Source organism: Lissotriton helveticus, chromosome 10 (assembly GCF_964261635.1).
Source record: "Lissotriton helveticus chromosome 10, aLisHel1.1, whole genome shotgun sequence".
Classification (NCBI taxonomy): Eukaryota; Metazoa; Chordata; class Amphibia; order Caudata; family Salamandridae; genus Lissotriton; species Lissotriton helveticus.
The window spans coordinates 740,808,706-740,828,275 of NC_136071.1; positions in this window are offsets into that span (position 1 = coordinate 740,808,706).

The window sequence follows — 19,570 nt, forward strand, 5'->3', positions numbered from 1 at the left end:
CGACTGACTTGCTGGCTGGGTCTTGGGGGATAATCTACTCAAGCCCACAGGTGCAATATGAGGTCCGGGAGGGTGAGGCAAATAGCTACTTCAATGTCCAACAAAAGGAAAAGGAAGTGTAAAGCACTCAGCAAAACTGCCACAGAAAATTCTGTGATGGAAGAGCACATGTCACCCACCACTCGGCCCTAGTGGTGATAGACTCAGCCTCAATCACCAAAATAACAAGAACCGGCTATCGACCAAAGATTTACACAAAATTTTCATTTATGAAGGATGCAGGGGCGGCACTCTGCTCAGGCAACAAAAATCTCAATTGCCTCCCTTACCCACAGCACCCAGAGGTTTTAGAACAAACAAAAGATGCAGCTGACAAGCCAATGCTGGCAATCAACCGAAATCGAAGCATGGACAAAGACACCCGCAGCATAGGCAGCTATCAAGGAACTACAGCTCAAAAAAAGGGAAGGCATGATTCAGCTACAGATAACACAATTGTACTGCATTTCACTCAACTCACAACAGGGACACCTGCGGCAAACACAATAACATCAAGTAAAGACCACGACAGTACTGCACTTCCAAGTATGTTGGAAGCCACTGGGCCACAAGAGGTTCCACTTGAACCAAGTATTATAAATCTGCCAAATACAAACATAAAGTCAAATATGACTCCAGCAACTAAACCTCATACATCTACAACAATAATTTCAACGAGAACAAAAGAACCCCCAAGCAGCTGCCTCCCAGCTAATTGGGAAAATCCATGTTCACTAATCAGCTCAGACCCCCCCCAAATCACCACAGAGGAACATCAAGCCCGCCCAACAGCACGACAGGGCAAGCACAGAACACACTCCTAAAGCAATGGCGCCCGATCACAGATGTGTATCAGGCAACTAGCCATCTTGATAACATTGACAGTGGTTCGGAGAAGGCAGACACCGAAGCTGCAATAACTGGAAAAGGCGTAACAAGTAAAAACCAATGTTCCCTCTAATTTTTTTCCTCTGTGTGAGTAGTGTAAGGTCTATGTGCGCTGCAACCAAGGCTATGTGCGTCAGAAACCAGACCGTGTGTGTGGGTGCAGAGCTAAATATCACTTTTGCTTAAAAAAGTGAAAACAACTGTGCATTTCCTCACAAACAGATCCACGTGAACAGTGTTAAGGCAGGTTTGAAACCGTACCACATAGCAATTTGAAACCTTGGCAGCTATGTTGCTGCATTTCTTTTCATAATACATCTGGGCTGCGGGATGATTTTGTGCATGTGTTAAAGTTTTGATGTTAATTTCAGCTCATGATGGGCGCTGCAATTAACATGAAAACTTTAACAAATGCAGGAAAAATAACATTATAATAAAGTTATTATAATTTTACTTTTCACAGTTTCAGGCTTGGTTTAGGGTAGGGCCACATCAGGCTTTCGACTAACGCATTTTAATGCTAATGTTCCCATCACTGCATCAAAATGCATTACTCACATATTCTAGCGCTGACAATACTGCAATTGAGGCGCGCTGCCAATGAGGCAGCACTAGCACGCTAAAATTGTCTAACATATATGAGCATGCAACTGCCCCTTCAAATTTATAATGCTATAGATCAGAGATAGAATATTCATGAATAGCGCTGAATAGCGCTGAGCAGGCAGGCCAGAATATAACAGCTCAAGCAGCCGTGCCCCAATCAGCCTTCCTTTGAGTCTACTTTGGGGGTACCATCCATCACGTGGGTGATCCGTGGAGCGGGTCTTGCCTGCTGTTTTCCCACTATCACACCACCCTTTTGGTGACCAGAAGCATGCACATGCTTAGAAGATTGGACACACCGGCGGGTGGTAGCTTTGTTTTTCCTCAATCTAAAAGGAAAAGGGAGTGACCCACCTATCAAGGGGCTGGGTACTGATTATAAACAATAAAAAGAAAGACCCCTTGAGTAAAAGGCTTACTTAATGATAAAGTTTGCAACCACCCTTCATTCACTCCAGTGTCAGAGATCAAAATGCTCCTAGACCAATAAACAACTAAATGCTGTAAATATAACAAAGATTAAATGATGGTAAGACTGTTGTAAATTTATTATTGAATTATAACATTGCATATTAAAAATACATAAAATCCAGTTTCATAATGCTAAAAACAAATTGTAATCAAAATTGTACACAATTAAAAATATAAGTAAGAGACAAACAATAAAGTGAATTCATTGAAAACCATCTTAAAGTATTAATCCGATTAGAATCAAGATTTTTTGGTGCATTTATCTATTAACTTTTGGCACCCTCAGTCGTTTCTCGGATTTAATGGTGTAATTTATGCGTCAACGCGTTTCGGTGTTGTAGCTTTATATTGCACCACCTTTGTCAAGACGTCATTTTATCTGGTCTCTTATTCACTATTAACCACTAAGAAACAATAAAAAACAACAATAAGCCCAAACATCATATTATTCAAAGCATTCACAGAATACCACCAATCCTCCTATAAGAAGAGCTAATCATTCACGAAAACTGATAACAATATCAATGAGCACAATTTTAAAATAACGTTTTCTTGTATCTAAACAATTACACATATGGAACCTCCACATAAGGGTCTAAGGGCAATATCTTAGAAATCCAAAATGGCGGACCATATTGTAATTAAACACAAAACATTGAATTATATACAACTCAGAATGTGTTATACAATATAAATTCCTAAAAGTGCATAACTAATATAGCGTATAATAAATTCTAACCTTTGACACTGCTCATTCTCACAGTCATTCATAATTTTCCGTGATCTTTATATGGGACCAAACAACTTGATCTAATGCTTCATAGATAGCATAGTCATATATCATGATTTTATTATCGTTTTTTCCTTCTTTTGTTACATAAGGTTGTCCCCATGTTTATATGAATCACCTTAGTGATTGGCATACCACACTCCTCACCTTATAAAATATTATCAGCTAGGGATCCCTCAGATCGACTTAAGCCTTCTGTGTGTATTTATGTTCTAAGAATAAAGACAAGGCACAATAAAAACATTTGTTTTATATTCTACTTTTCTTTACATGCTTCTTCCAACATAGAAGGGAGGGGGAAGAGGGATTTGCATAGGTACCTTGAGTGCCTTGTTGTACACGGACTATATATAGTTCATCAAAGTATCTCAAGCATGGATGTTGCATTGATTACTGGCGCCGTTATTTTGCCCCAACTGGTCCCTAGTATGAGGAACCTAAATGAAAAACCGCTTATCAGTGCTCTATTTTTATTGACGTGCTCTCACAATCTAGGGTGAGTCTTCTTATTCATTGAACATACCTGATCTGATATTAAACAATTCAATTTGGCACAATCCTCTAAGATGTATACAGGTTGTATTTATGAACGCTATGCCAGTCATTTATTTCCAGTAGTCCCCAGTTACGGTGAACCTATGCGAAAAGGAATATATTTTAATCATTAATTGAATTTTGTTAAGCGAGGATGGAATTGAAATGCTATTACGGAGCCCCATCAAATCTGTCTAGCTTACATACCAGATGGCGTCTTGGATTCGTCTCATGGCCGTCAAGCGTTGTTCGGTTATCAAACGTAGTAAGCGCCCCTATTTCCGGCCATTCTTATATATGTTAGCTAGTTCTAAGCTGATTGTCTACACCTGGCCGCGAGTTGTCGCGCATTGCGCGTAATGGATGACCTAAATGTCTCGCGTAGTGTAAACATGCCCCACCGGGCTCTAAGATACCGTAATGTTTCTAAAATACGTGCATAGTCGTATTCCGGTACTGCATCTGGCCGTGAGTTCTGAACATTCTTTCACGGAGCATTTTAATCAACTCCATCGTGGTTGATAAATTCCACAATACTACGGAAAATTATTAGCATCAATTATTTTAATTGAGTACCAATTCGACTAAAATAAAATGAAATGTTACAGACCTAACACGTGGTCAAGGATGCCATGCCGTATTGAACTCTGCGAGTTATCGTAGTGTGTCTAAAAGTACGAATTATAGTTGGTCTTTTAAGGAAATTCGTAGAGAATTTTATTAAACATTCTGGGTATGGTTAACAAGGGCCCCAGTAACTGTGTAAAGTGCAAGAATATTTTTTAACATCAATTTTTGAAGAAAACCTAATTCATTAGAGTTGAACCATTGTGTTACATAAATTAAATGATCAATATGCAGTATGCACAATACACCAAGTGCAGAGTGGCCGGACAATCAGCACCTGTGAGATGTGGGCACTATATGTTAAATTGTTATATTATTATCAAAGATTACTCATTCAATTAATTAGACGTAACCATTCTTCCCTAGTGTTCAAACCAATTCTGGAAGTGTCAAGGACAGATATGTACCACTGTTCTCTAAATTTGCGTTTCATAGTCGTGTCCCCACCGCGTTTACTACCTGTGATCCTTTCTAAAATGAACCATTGTATAACCTGCTCTGAGTGATTTAAAGAATTAACAACAAGAGGGGCGTTGGGCTTTTTATTTCTAATTGCCGATTTGTGTTTTGTTAACCGGGTTCTAAATTCGCGGCCCGTTTCGCCAACATAACCCAGGCCGCAAGGGCACAGCACCAAATAAATTACGTTTTTGCTCCTACAGTTGGTAAGATGTTTAGGTGTAATGGTTTGATTATTAAAGCAGAAACTTTTTCCTATAATACATTGATCACAACAGCTGCAGGATCCGCATTTAAAGTTCCCTGTGACTGGCTCACCTTCCAAGTTGAGTTGTCTACTCATACCTGATTCGTGATATGTATGAACCAGGTTATTTCGCAAATTTTCGTTCTTTTTAAATGCAAAAATAGGGCGTTCTAATTTGGTGGGTTCGTTGTCATTTAAAAGAGACCAATTAGAATTAATAATATTTTTGATTTCGTTACTAATATTAGAAAATTGTCTCACGAAGACCACCTTGCCTTTGGTTTTCTCCTTTTTGTTGTTAATACCAGTATTTTCGAGTATACTCTCCCTGTTGTAATATCTTGCTCTCTTAAAGGAATGATTTATTAACTTTTTGGGATAGCCTCTATCCTTGAGTTTTGATTTTAGGATAACTGAATGTTTATAGAAATCATCCAATGTGGAACAATTTCTTAGGAGACGGAGAAATTTCCCAAAAGGAATATTATCCTTTTGGGATCTGGGATGGTAACTAGAATAATGCAGCAAGGTATTTTGTCAGTGGGCTTTGAATAAAGTTCTAAGGACAATTTCCCATCACCATGTTTGATATTTAAATCTAAAAAGCTCACTGTGCTTTTACTGTGGTGTTCTGTGAATCTTAAATTAATGTCACCTAGATTTAACCAAATTAGAAATTCTTGTAAATGATCCTCAGATCCTGACCATACAAACCAAATGTCGTCAATGAATCTGTGCCAGTGAAACACATTTTCATAAAAGGGTGCAGCTTCATTGAATACATGTTTTGATTCAAATAAACCAACAAAGGCGCATGCCAAACTAGAAGCACAAGTTGTGCCCATGCTGGTCCCCTTGCACTGTAAATACAGAGTATCCTTAAATAAAAACAAATTATGCTTCAAAACAAGGGATGTGCATTCAATGATAAACTCAGCATTTGCCCCCTTGGTTACACAAGGGATGTTGGTGTAAAGGGCTTCAATATCCAAAGTCACCATAATCTGGGAATTCGCATCAAAATCCAATCCTTCAACTATATTGATAATATGTGAGGAATCCCTCACATATGACCATTGAGTCTGTATGACTGGACGTAAAAAACTGTCCACATACTTGCTCAAAGGCTCAAGGGGAGAGCCAATGCAACTGAAAATGGGGTGAAGGGGTGGCTCTGTCTGACTTTTGTGGACTTTGGGAAGTCCGTATATGGCTGGTATCTTAGGCCCAGATGTAGGTAATAGCAAATTACCGAATGGTAAATGCCGAATTTTACCGATTCGGTATTCACTATTGGGTAATTGCTATGTAGGTAAATAATTCGAAAAAAAAAACGATTCGTTAAGATTTGGTAATTACCGATTCGGTAATTACCGAATCGGTAAATGCCATTGATTCCTGTGGGCCTTGAAGCCCAAAGGATTCAATAGCAAATACCGATTCGGTAATTACCGAATCGGTAAAATTACCGGTTTTACAATGGGGACAGGGTGTCACTTTGACACCCTGTTGCACCCCTGTTTCTGGCTTGTGTGCCATGTGACACATAGACATGCCCTTATGGCATGTCTGTGTGCCACATGGCACAGGTGTACATGCACAGATGTGCATGTACACTGGAATTCGCTATTTACCATGGAATAGTATTCCATGGTAAATAACGATTCGGTAAGGGCCTGTGGCACTGATTACAGTGCCACCTACATCTTGATTTACAGAATCGGTAAATTTACCGATTCGGTATTTTACCGATTCTGTAAATTTACCGAATCGGTAAATATACCGATTCTGTAAATAAAATGCCCCCTACATGCCAAATCACAAATACCGGTCGGTAACGGCCGAATTCGTCCATTACCGACCGGTAATAGGCCACCTACATCTGGGCCTTAGAATCATGTTGTAACAGGAACCTGTATTCCCTATCTTGCGTAATATCATTTTCTTTGGCTGCCGTAATAAGTTTGAATATTTTGTCTTTTAGAGTTATCCAATTTTTCATAGGGACCTTCATGTAATGACCAGGGACTTCAAGTAAATTAAGAACCCTTCCTTCATAATCAGGAGTGTCAAAGATGACTACTCCTCCCCCTTTGTCTGCAGGTTTGATAGTAATCTGCAGATAATTTTTTAAGGACAAAATTGCCTCTCTTTGTTGTTTATTAATGTTGTTATTAATTGGGGGCGGGTTGTCCCAGATACTTCTAATGTTAGACTCCACAATGTGCTCGAATATTTCGACATTTTTATTTACCATATTGAGATTTGGTGTAAAAGTGGACTTCGGTTTTAGACCTGAGACACTCTCCTCAGGTATGTATTCCCTATTTTGGAAGAAACGGTTCAGTCTGATTTTACGAAAAAAAGACTTAAGGTCTCTTTCAAGATTAAATTTGTTAATTCTAGGAGTAGGAGCAAATGTATATCCCTTTTCTAATACCTCAAATTCAATTCTTTTAAGAACCCTTTTGTGAAGATTAATAATCGCCATTTTATTTATCTCCAGTATCGGTGGTTGCGGGTCTCTAGATACTCTTCCTGTTGGGGATGTCTCATGTGTTGGCCCCTGCCATAATTTCTGTTTTGTCTTCTCGCCCTCCTGGGGCGAGACTCCAAAAAAGGCATAGAGGAAGAAGTGGGTGCTTTGTTTTTCCTTCCCGCACCACCCAGCAGAGAAGTCACATTACCTGAGCCTCTTGTGCAGGATGCTATAATTTGCAGCCTGCTGGGCCCATTGCCCCCGCATCAGCCTGGACAGAGATTGTTGACAAAACATTCAACTTCTCAGCCCCTGCCGTGCCCTCTAAACATGTGTACTTTTGTGAACTGGAGGCACAGTATTGGTCTTGTCACTTGATCCCGGGACTTGATTGTCGTCAGAGCGGCACACAAGTGTTTAAGTGCGACCAGCAGAGGTAGGAGGCATGTTTTAAAACCAGCTTATAATCCATATTTTGAGACATTCTGTTTGTATGATCTGGGTTTAAAGCAATAATTGCTTATATACTTCAAAACACTTTGTTTTGGAACTAATCTGCTTTACCAAACTTTTGGAATCATTGTCATTTAACTAGTCTCACCGTCAATGAACCTTGCTTTACCTCTCAAAAAGACAAATAGTTTTCTTGGAAAATGGACTTTGGGTGATTCAGGTCGTTACCCTATCCTTACCTCAGCTACCACCTTCTCCACAAGGATGGGGTGCCGCAGTCTTACGGCTTTGTCACAAGGTAGCTGCAGCTGAGGGCACATCATTTCAGGGGTTAAGAATTAGGTTTTCAGGGTAAGGGAATGGGATTGGTAATTCCAAGTCTACGTGATTCAGGACCCCAAGAGTAAAAAGTAGAGCTTTCATTAGAATACTCTGCATGCTGCACAGAGAAGGGAATTAAACATCTTTCAGCAATAGAATGAAAATGCAGCTCTGCCGGGGTTTTCTCCCCTCACTGCCAAACAAACTATGTCCTTCCTATTCCCTTTCTTTTCCAACTCCAAGCACAAACATTTTTTTTGTAATGACTCTGTCCAATTATATTGATTCACCTCATGCACTCTAGCTAAGCCATTCCAGTAGCAAGACTATCATTAACCCTCAAAGTAGTCTGCTTGCTTTCTAAAAGCACCGAGGTGAGAATTATCAGGTCTGTGGAATTTTTTAGCCCAAGACCCGCCGAACCCTGGTCCTGGGCTAGACCTCTGCATCAGGGTCTGCCGCTCTAACCATTGAGCCACACTTCTCAATGGGGCAGTATGGTGTTCAGTGGAGGAGAGGATGTGGCACTACCGTCATAGCTGCTGAATATGGAACTGGGGAACCAGGTTCAGCCTTCATGACTAATCCACTAGAAGACTCTCCTGAGGGAGCACATTCCCTTGCTAGAACTTAGAAGCCCTGGTGTCTGAGCACCAACACGTGGACCCTAACGGTGGCAAATGTGGGTTAACCTTAAAGGCCTGTGAACCATAATCCTTACTGAAGTTCACCTCCAGTATTGGGGGCAGGCCTATGAAGCAGCACACCCTAGCGCGACAGTCACCGAGGTCGCAGGACCCGTGAGCAAGGTGGCTCTAGGTCTGAATTCGGTGGGGTGACATGCTTGCAAGTATATTATGTTTCTAAAAGCACTTGCTGCATCCTTCCTAACCTCCAGCAATTTTAGGCAACAATAAAAATGTCATGATAAGTCCGGTGACTAATGTCCTAGGGAGAGATCGAGTTTTGTTAAGTGGAAGTTTTGACTCATGGAAAGGTAGCGCAGAAGGCTAATTTGCCTGCTGCAAAGAACATGTACCATCCAGATCACAAAGTTCACATAATGTAAATGGGTCAGTGGGTTACTGCTTTTGTCAGTGAGATCCTTTTGGTACTTGCAATTTATATGTCATAATACTAACATAGAACAGTGAGATATTAACTGTCATCTAAGAGCTGCTTTTTTTTCCCAGTCTGATTATGTTGCAAAAAGGGTTCATTTGAATAGACATCAATTCTGGATATTAAAGGGAACCCCCAATCATGGTATTATGTTCTAAATTAAGTGTGTTTCCCGAGAACAATCACTATTAAACTATACTGCCTACTTGTATGGATGTCATGTGACTCCTACACCTTTTAGTCCTTTGTCTTATGAAACATTTCCTATATAGAGATTTACACACATATGATTAATTTTCTCTATGTAATGAGTGTGATGTAAAGTGCTCTGACACCCTACACTGGTATCAGTGGTGCTGTAAATCAAGTTAAATTCATCTGGGCGAGAGTATGGTTATAGAGACTTGAGGGGCACTGTTAAAGGGTCATAGTGAGGGAATCAGTGGTGGAAGGAGTCATTGGGGGGCAACAACAAACATTATCGAACAGGGCTCCACCAGCGCTAAAGCTGGCCCTGCCCTTGAGGCCAGGCCGCCTCAGCCATTGGTCCCTCCGTTGGCCTTGTTTTAGCAGTAGTAGCTGCAACTCACCAGGTTTCGGCAATGCAGGATTTGCAAGCAGAACAAAATAAGTTCACAAACTTCAGTCTCTCTGCTTCATGCACAAGCACTTTTAACGTGTTCTGCCTGATTTGGGGCCACTGGAATTATTCAGCAATGGAGGACAAAATTATGCTGCAGTGTTGACTAAATTATGCAGCAAAAAAAGGCTGCAGCGTAATGCAGTATATTTTCTGATACTTTATTATTTTTCATTTTTACAGATACTAACAGTCTCTGGAAAAATGTTGCCTTATTAGTGCCAGTGTATAATGTATATCCAGCAGTGACAAAGGTGATCAGTCAACCTTTGCAAAGGGCCGTCCACTTCGCAGAGACTTCGCAGTCAATATTTTTAGTAAGATTAGATCCGTTTAAACTACAAACTATTTTTTACTTAAAAGAGTCAAAATATGCCACAGATGATGCATTCTGCGGTAAATATTGCAGAACCAGAATTTTATAGAAAACATTTGCAAACTAGGATATTTTGCCATTCATGCTTGAACTGCTCTTGTTGAAAAAGGGAGGAGAAGTGCTGATGACAGAAGCTGCATGGCTTGGAGACAAATAGTTTGTGCTTCCACTTTTAAGCTTATGTCACCTGGACAGAGATGTTTTGAGGCATGGGCAAAGTGGGCTCTGGCCCAGGGCCCCAGCCTTTTAGAGGGGCCCCCTGATAGAGCCAGCTCTGTTCTGCAAGGCTTGCCCTGATGGCCTTGAACAATTTATCGACAGATTGTATTAAATAACTGTTTCTCTTTAATTTAGTTTTGATGTGAGTGGTACATGAAAGTCTATGTTTCATGCAGCATCCATAAATAAAGTTTAATTTAGATCAAAACAGGACTTCATACATGAGAAGTGGGCGAGTGTAACAAAGATTATTTGCAGTAATGTAAGTGACCTGCTGCTTTGCTACAATATTGAAAACACTCACCACTATCCATGAACATTAGATGTAACAACTTTAGAATTTGTTGAGTGAGCTTGCGCACTGTCAGTGACATGGCCTAGGGGGGCATAAAAAGCTGAAACTGGATCTTAAGTAAAAACTGTTCTAAACATGGCCCCCCTAAGATGTCCCTGCACCTGGAAGCAAATGCCACATTTGTAGGCTTGCTGCATTTCTTCTCTTAATAGAGCGCAGGTGCGGGGTGAGTTGTGCACCTTTATTAACTTTTTCACGTTAATGGCAGCGCCCTTCATGAACTGCAATTAACATGAAAACTTTTAAAAGACACACAATCACCCCACAGCCCAGCTCTATGAAGAGAAAAAATGCAGCAAGTCTAAAAAGACAGCGTGTGCTTTTAAGTGATTCTAAAAGCACACACTTTCTTTGGTGCTGGATTTCTTTTGTTTTCTAGAGTGTGGCTGGGGGCAGATTGTGTGCATTTATGTTAATTGCAGATCCTGACGGGCTCTGCAATTAACACGAATACTTAAACAAAAGCACACAATGAGGCCCACAGGGGTACTCTAGAAAACAAAAGAAATTTAGCAAGCGCTCCCTCCGTGGGAGGGAGCACTTGCTAAATTCCTCTTCCTCTGCAAGTTTGAAATGCCCATTGTTCACGCTGCACAAGCAGCGCCAATGATCTCTGGGGTGTGTGTGCGCGCCACACACACAGCACTGCACGCTCGTGCTATCAAGTAATGAAATGGGCCTGTAATTTGTAGCCTCTGATGTATCCCCCTTTCTATATATAGGGATTATAATTGATTCTGACCATGAATCCGGCAGGCCCACACTAACAGTTGCATTAAAAACATTAACCAAATCTGGTGCCCAAAAGTCGGGGTGCTCAAAATGAATTATTTTGTGACACCATCCGGTCCAGGGGCCTTATTACTGGAGCACTGTAATAGAGCTTCTCTAACTTCCAGGTGGTTAGAAATGAGAGTGGGCTTTGTAATTAGGGTAGTGATTTCCAAGAAAGATTGACTACCTTCACTTGTATGTCCAAATATTTTAGAAAAGCATCAGATCCAAGTGACTTCTTCCAAGTGGGTGTCTAGGTTAGGGTTTGCAGCGAAAAGGGGCATTCATTACTGTCTAGAAGTCCCTGGAGTTATTTGTGATGGATGCCTGGTAGATTTGTTCCCAAGACTCCTCCTTCATAATTTTTAATCTAGTCTTCCTAGCTTTAATAAATAGCTTGCAAGAGAGCTTAACCTGTTCCAGGTCTCTTGGTACCTTTCTAAGAGCCTTGTGTAAATTTGATAATAATTTGGTACAGGCATGATCAGACCGCCTTGAAGCTGAAGAGTTGCCAGGTGGAACTTGTTTTTTTTAGATATTACTTTACATCATCCAAGAGTCTCTCAAAAGCAGTCATCAACCTGACTGAATCATAAATCATATCCAAGAAAATCATGATATTGTTTTGTCTTTTTGCAATAACCAAAGGGACAATTTTCTTTTTATTAATTTTGCCCCACTTAAGTACAATTCCATTCCTCCTTGTTATGCAGGGTGTTTGATACCTCATCTGCTGGGCCTGTATTCCTTTCCAGACCATTAGACAAAATTTAGCTGCATGGTCACAATAAAAAAAATGATTTTAATGGCAGGAAATGAAGATTTCAGAGATACTGAAACTACCAGATAATCAATGGTTGATCCCTGAAGGATATTGCCAAATGTTTTATCTAACAGACCTGTACTCATGGCAATAGAATTCATAATGACTAGATCCTTTATCATAAGGAGTCTATTAACGGTATTGCCATGAGCGTTATAGGTTTAGTTAAGAATCTGCAGCTATGCGTATTTTGGTCTCCCAGCCATAAACTACTAGGTATCTTACTTAAGTCACTGAAAAGTACATTCATTTTTTTCTTAAGTGAGTTAATAACCTTTGACATTTCACCAATAAAATTGTTGTTGTAACAATTAATTAAAAGCATGGAATCGCCCCCTGAACCTTTAAGCAGCAAAGTTATAGAAAGGAGAGGCCAGGACTTTAAGTCTTAAAGTATTTTTCACCAATGTCAGAATACCCCCTATTGCTCGGCCAGATCTCGAGGGAAGGGCAGGAGTAAACATGTATGCCTGCTGAGCTGATCCTAAAAGATTCCCTGACAGGAGCTGTGAGTTGGAAGGTCTGATTGTTCTTGTCAAAACCCCATCGCCATCTCTCTTTAATGCCTGTAATTTATGAGGGTTGGTTAAAACACATCTCTGAGTTGATGTTAGCTCATTGGGGGGATTGGGAGGGGATTCTGTGAGCCAGGATCTCTCTCTGTGATTTTGACCCCCTAGTGTGGTCAGAATGGCTAGGCCGGGTTCTATTTTGGTTAATCTATCAATGAGATGTTGCAGCAATTGGGAGATCATCTGTTCATCTTTATGGAATATTGCTTCATTGTCAAGTTGAGTAACTGTGTGTACATGTGTGAGTTTACTCAATTTCCCTCCTCCTTTTTTATTTTTAGTTGGAGGCTCCTGGGGGAGTTAGTGACTCTGCCCTATGGGATTATATTGGTCAAGAGCTTAGGTCTAATACTGGTTGTTTCAACAAGTAGGGAATCAATAACAGATACAGGTTGTATCCCATGATTCAGAAAGGTTTTAGCTTTAGTTAAAGGTCCAATCTCCACTATGGAAAGCCTACATTCAGTAATTTTAATCTCCTTTTCTGAAGCACCTGATTCCCTTAAAAGAATGGAGTCCAGAGTGTTAGTGAGCTCCCCTCCATGTTCACCAGGATTATTTTTCCGTTTCCCCATTCTCGAGAATGGCTCCATTTTGATTAACCTGGTGAGATGACTGAGTTAGAGGGGGATGGGGGGGCAGCCCAGCCCAGGTTCTTCCGGGCTCCAACTGGCGTGGGTGGGCCCAGGGCAGCGTCGCACTTAAATGTGCCTCAGGCGTGTGGTGGAGGAAGGGGATTTTAGTCCCCCCATCAGTGCTACACTGTCCTACTGCTGGCACAGCAGTCTCGACTGCAGGAAACTGACAGGCGGCTACCCAGAACGGAGGGTAGCATCGTGCTTAAATGTGCATCAGGCACGTGGTGGATAATGACGATTGTAGTCACCCCAGCGGTGAATCAGTTGTCCTGCTGCTGGCATGGCTCCCTCGGCCACAGGAAACAGATAGGGGGCTACCCATGGCAGCACCTCAGACCACTCACCAATGTAAATCCTACGGGCAAGCAATTGGCTGCGCCTCAAGGCAACTCCAGGCAACCATGGGTTTCCGAGCAGTAGATCATCAAATAGGGCCTGGTAGGCATGGGGACTCTCCAATTCAGGAAGCAACAACCAATACCATCAAGCACAACTCAGCGCTTCACATGAGGCAGGCCCCCCAAGAGTCTCAAATAACTGCTGGACCAAGTATGTAAATCAATCCTCTCTGTGGTTGTGGCCGGTCATGGGTATAATTATGCAACAGGTATGCAACATGAAGTAGGCCCTGCCCGGTCCCCGACCCATAAACACAGTTCATTACAGTGTGGGCTAGGCTTTGGGTTGTAAATGCTGGAGGTTAAGGTCTGGCATGCGACAACTCACAGGCCCTGTCGCAGACTCCCTTCAGTCAAGGAATGCCAACCAGGGCGAGGTAGAGGCCAAAGGTCCCAGATGTCAGTTAAACCCCAGGGGGAAAAGCTTTGAAAAGTGCGTGGGTCGGCATGTCTCACAGTGCATATCTCACAACCTAAGCTTGGTCCCAGAGTAAATGGTCATTTGGGAAAATGCCCAGTCTCAGCAGGCTCCAGATGTCGGGAAACAGCTCCCCATGGCGCCTGCACGGTCACCAAGGTGCGGTCGGGCCAGCTGGGCTGGTTTCCTAGCTCCAGGCAGCGGCCTCTCCAAGGCAGCATGGCACTTCTCAGTAGGCACTCATGACATGGCACCACCAAAGGAGAGATCTCACAGCACCATGCCGTCCATTGCCAGTTGGATCCACCGACCTTCGCAGCTCCTCAGATAGTGGGCATTCACAAGCTCCAGCCCGTAATGCCGCGGGTCTTGGCAGCACTCTGTCGAGCGCAGTGCAGCACAGGTCTGCTGCAGGGACTTCGCGGGCCGGGGTCGGTAATTCACTGACTATTCATCTGCGTTTGACAACAGTGACAAAAAGCTGTGGGATAAACAGTCCAAAATAAAACATCCTTCTGCTCTCCTGAACCAGCTGAGCCTCCTACATACCGAAACCTGAGGCTAAATAAAGTTGCGAGCTGGTTACCACCTACCAGAAAGATACCGATGACTGAAACAAGGCTGTGTACTGGGCCTGACTTTGTTCAATTTTTTCATGTCAGATTTTTCAACAGAGTTTACAAATTCAACTCCCACACGCCAAAGATGGGAGGACTTACCCTCTCAAACATACTCTATGCTCACGATCGTGTATTGATCAGCCGCACTCCGATTGGCCTAGAACATTTAATAGACACCACGCAAAACTTCTCTGCTGACAACGGATTACGCATCAAACTAAACAAATCCAAAGTGATGTGGTTCAACCAAAAAAAGAATGCTCACAGACATCATTGGCATTTGGGAAGTTTCCCACTAGAAGCAGTCGGATAATATAAATACCTGGGCATCATATTGGACAGCAAATTATATTTGTAGCATAACAAAGAAGAGGTAACACAAGGGTAGTTGCATTAAAAAACATGAAACTCAAAACTACCACCCCAAGCTTCATGCTTCTGCTACAGGTGATTCAACTAAAGCTTACTCCAACCATTGCCCATGGGAGTGAGTGTCTATGGGGAATGGACACAAGTACACTGGATGGCACAGTGGCAAAAGCCCTGAAAATAATATTCAACCTACCTAAAGGCACCTTGCCAGTGCAAATAAGATTAGAATTCGGCCTGCAGATGCAACAAATAGCACGCAAAGGCACCTTTGTCAAATGCTGATACAAAATCAAGAGGGCTGAACCTGGAACTCTGAGTGCACCTCTATGGAAGAAACTCAAGTCAAAAAAGACAGCTCAACCATGATCTATTTGGATATCAATAGATTGACTGGACCTACAAGAGCTTTGGGAGGCTGCTGGGACCCATAAAAGCTTCAAACAAATTGTCAATAAAACAGTCAAATGGGGGGGCGTGGTTAAGCAACTGACAAAGATGGCCACAGCCAAGAGGAGATACAGACCAAGCCCTAGTAATGCGGCCTAAATCCGTAATTAAGCCTCATCCTACGATCAAGAATTAGCGGCCACCAACAAAGTAATGCAGCCAGTAACACCGCGGCCAGCAGCAGCTCTCGAAAACTGAACATAGAAGCGGAGGCCGGCAGTATGTGCAGTGGGCGGCGGCGGCGAGGGCCGCCGAGAGACGTAAGTACAGCCGTTACTGATGTCCAGAAAAAGTGTATGCTGGCTGGTCGGTGGTAATTAAGAAATACCGTGACCAGAGAGTAATGTTATTGCCTGGACCAGTGGATCTGTGCACAGCGGAGCGAAAGAGACATTCACCTGCTACCCTGGGTGCTGACCCGAGCAGCGAGACGGGACCGCGTTGGATGCTGGACCGAGGAGGGTTGGCGCCAAGACGATGCAGCCCAGAAGAACACTGAACTACGGGCGCGTGGTTTGGTGTACGAGAACCACACCCACCCGGATCTATCCTGTAATGGAGATCCTGACCCAGATGTGGAAGGTGAGCCGGTTGGCCTCCAGTGCATTAGACGGGGCCTAAAAACCAAGCAATGTGGTGAGGCTCAGAACAACAGAAATCCAGCTGTGATACATGCCGGTGGATCGGTGGTCAGAAGGAGGTCCCGAAGCCAGATCGGGGGTGATAAACACGACAATCGGAGCCCGTCTGTTGCAGCGACGGAGGCACCCACCCAAGACCCCATGCACTGACCAGATCAGAGAGGTGATGCCGCATGTTTTGCTGGGCCGCTGCTGAAGGGCGCTGAGACACCAGAGCAGTGAAAACGACTGGTGCGGTGGGCACAAGACACGTGGTGTGGGGGACTACCCTGGTGTCATTGACTCACTAGAGTGGACAGCCGGAACCGGACTGAATGAGCGACCCGGGAGGCCTCTGGCACATTAGCAATAAGCAGGCATACCGGCCAAACAGTTGGTAGAACGAGGCCCTAAAATGACGATAATGAAAGACAGGTGCCTGCCAGAGAAGATCGGCTACCACCAAAGTTATCCCAGAACATGAAATCCTCTTACCTTCCCCTCATAGAATGGGACTAAAGGTTAACAAGAGCAGGAGCTGAAGTTTGCATAGTACCTGGTTTGGGTGAGGACTGCCGCGAGCCTGGGAGCAGCAGGTTCTCCGGGTCCCCCGAGCCATCTGCCTCGCTTAGATTGATTCATCTGGAGATTGGAGGGGTGAAGAGTGCACAGATCTCGACGTACCAACTGATCCATTGGACACCCTAGTCGGCCATATAATTATGGGTGCAAAGGAAGTCTTCCATTTACGGAGTACTCAGCATGTGTCGAGGAAATAGACCCACATTAGACATTCCGGCGGCAGACTAAGTAAGGATGGGGAAATCCAAAGGAACGGGACCCGTCCAAGCCACCAAACTGGACAATTACCCCTTTACGAAGCTCCCATCGAATATGGGAGAGGAAGGAGGGGCTGAAGAACCCTCACTAGCCGTCATAATGGCTGCAATCTGGAAAGTCAAGGGCTCCCTAGAGACAAAAATATACATGGTGTCCACGGAGGTCACCTTATTAAGGGTGGACCTTTCTAAATTTAGTGAGAAGGTGTCAATTATGGAGATGCAAATCACCCAACTCTAATCCAAAACAAAGCGCTTTGAAGAACAGGCGCATCAACTAACTCAGCAGACAGTACACATGGCGGCGTGGCTTGAGGATCAAGAAGGATGAGCTAGAGCAAATAATATACTAGTTGTCAGGGACCCGAAGGGGGCGGAGAAACCCAGTGTTGATCTGTTAATTGAAGACCTCATAGTCCATAAAATGCAACCGCGCCATTTATCACAATTCTTCTCTGTCCAAAGGGCACATAGTGCACCGATTCTGCACCCCAGGGCCTGGGGCACTGCCACTCACAATCATAGCCAGAATATTCAACCATCGTGACAGGGATGTCATATTGCAAGCGGCAAATTTGAAAGGAGACATACAGTTCGAAAACACCAATATTAGGTTCTTCCCCGACTTTACCCTGAAAGTACAGCGGAAAAGAAAAAGCTTCAAACAAGTGAAAAAAGAACTAAGGTCCAAAGATCTTATGTACATGATACATGATGGTTTTCCTGCCAAACTGCGCGTAATAGCAGAAGGGAAAACATGGCACTTCACGGTGCCGGAGGAAGCATGGGAGTGGCTGGAGGACTGGCGCAGGGTCGGCAGAGGCCCTTGTAAGGATACATATCATAGAGGAGGGCAGCCAAAGGACACAAAGACTCCAGATCTGGAGAAGAACGGCAGGCCACATCTCTGAGACCTCAGGGTCGGTCCGGCACAGAGATGGAGCTGGAGTGAAGGGGTGACACCGGTATGGAGGTAAGATGAGAGACCTGACCCTGCCACTTATAAACACCCCAACAAAGTGGGTGAAACATTGAGACATTGACTCTGGCCCGATTGGAACATTGGCCAGACTAACCCCTGGCTCAAAAGGCTAATAACAAATGTCGGGCTTGGTTGGGAGGGGGTATAAGAGAGCTTGCAAATTAGGTCAGATTGAGCTGAACACCCCCATATTAGTATTCTCTAGTTACAACTGGTATGCAAGGTAAAGGGCGACAGGTGCTCTGCGGGTTTGAGAGTTGGGGTCTTCATACCCTTAAAAGCAGGGTTGCAATGTGTGGGGAAGTTATTAGTTAGGTTTGAAACAACAGTTAAAGTCAAATAGAGTGAGCCGAAGTCTGCAATACTAATGTGGCCCACCCCGACCGGGGCACCGGACTATAGCCCCACTGCAAAAACCAACCACAACCAAAAACACACAAAGTCCTTCCTGAAGGTCTGGTCATGGAATTTTTAATGGGCTCAATAGAAAACTTACAAGGACAACAGTCTTACAATTTATTAAGAGGCATCTACCAGATGTGGTTTTTTGCAAGAAATGCACCTCAGAGGCAAATACTGTAAAGCTCGTGATAGGTATGGTTATGCTATAATAACGCACATCGGCCACACCTCCAGCTCCCTAGGATTGAGAGTTTTAATCAGGAAGGCCTTTCTCCTCATAACGAATAGGACCTGGGCTGATCACCTTGGTCGGTACACGCCAGTAAATAGGGATGTGGGAGGGGAGGACACTTTATATCTGTACAGTATACTACCCCCGGGCTTACGAGCAGCAAAACTAGAGGCGTGAGTTTCGTTATTGATCTAATTGCCAGAGGGCAGATTGATTCTGGGCAGTGACATGAACGGCATCATATCATCAGATCTAGACGTTGTGGGAGGAGGCACCCTTAGTACAAGCACCACTAGGCAGAGGGGTCAATTCGGGGGTTTCTTAGACACAATGGGCTTGGGTGACATTTGGAGTTACCAACACCCAGATACGAAGCAATATACACACCTGTCTGCGGTGGCGGGAAGCCAGTCTAGACTTGACTACTTAATCACGCAGTGCCTGTGGCTAGAAGAATTCATAGATGCTAATCATTTTGCACGTAGGGTGTTGCATCATTCCCCTATCGTGGCTTTACTAGCGGGCCCAGTGTGAGACCACATGGTACCGCAACGGGTAAACCCGTGGTTCCTTAAGGATGAGGACTTCGTGGACAACACGAGTCAGAAAGCAGAACATTATTCAACAGATTATGTAGGGACGGGTGCTTCTCTAGTGAACCTTTGGGAGGCATTTAAGACAGTTATCAGAGGTAGCGCCCTGGCAAAAACTTGGAGCCCTCAGGAGGCAAAAAACATTAAGTGTATCTCTCTGGAAATTGAAATAGTACAACTAGAGGGCCGAGCATAAGGCATGGATACCCAGGCA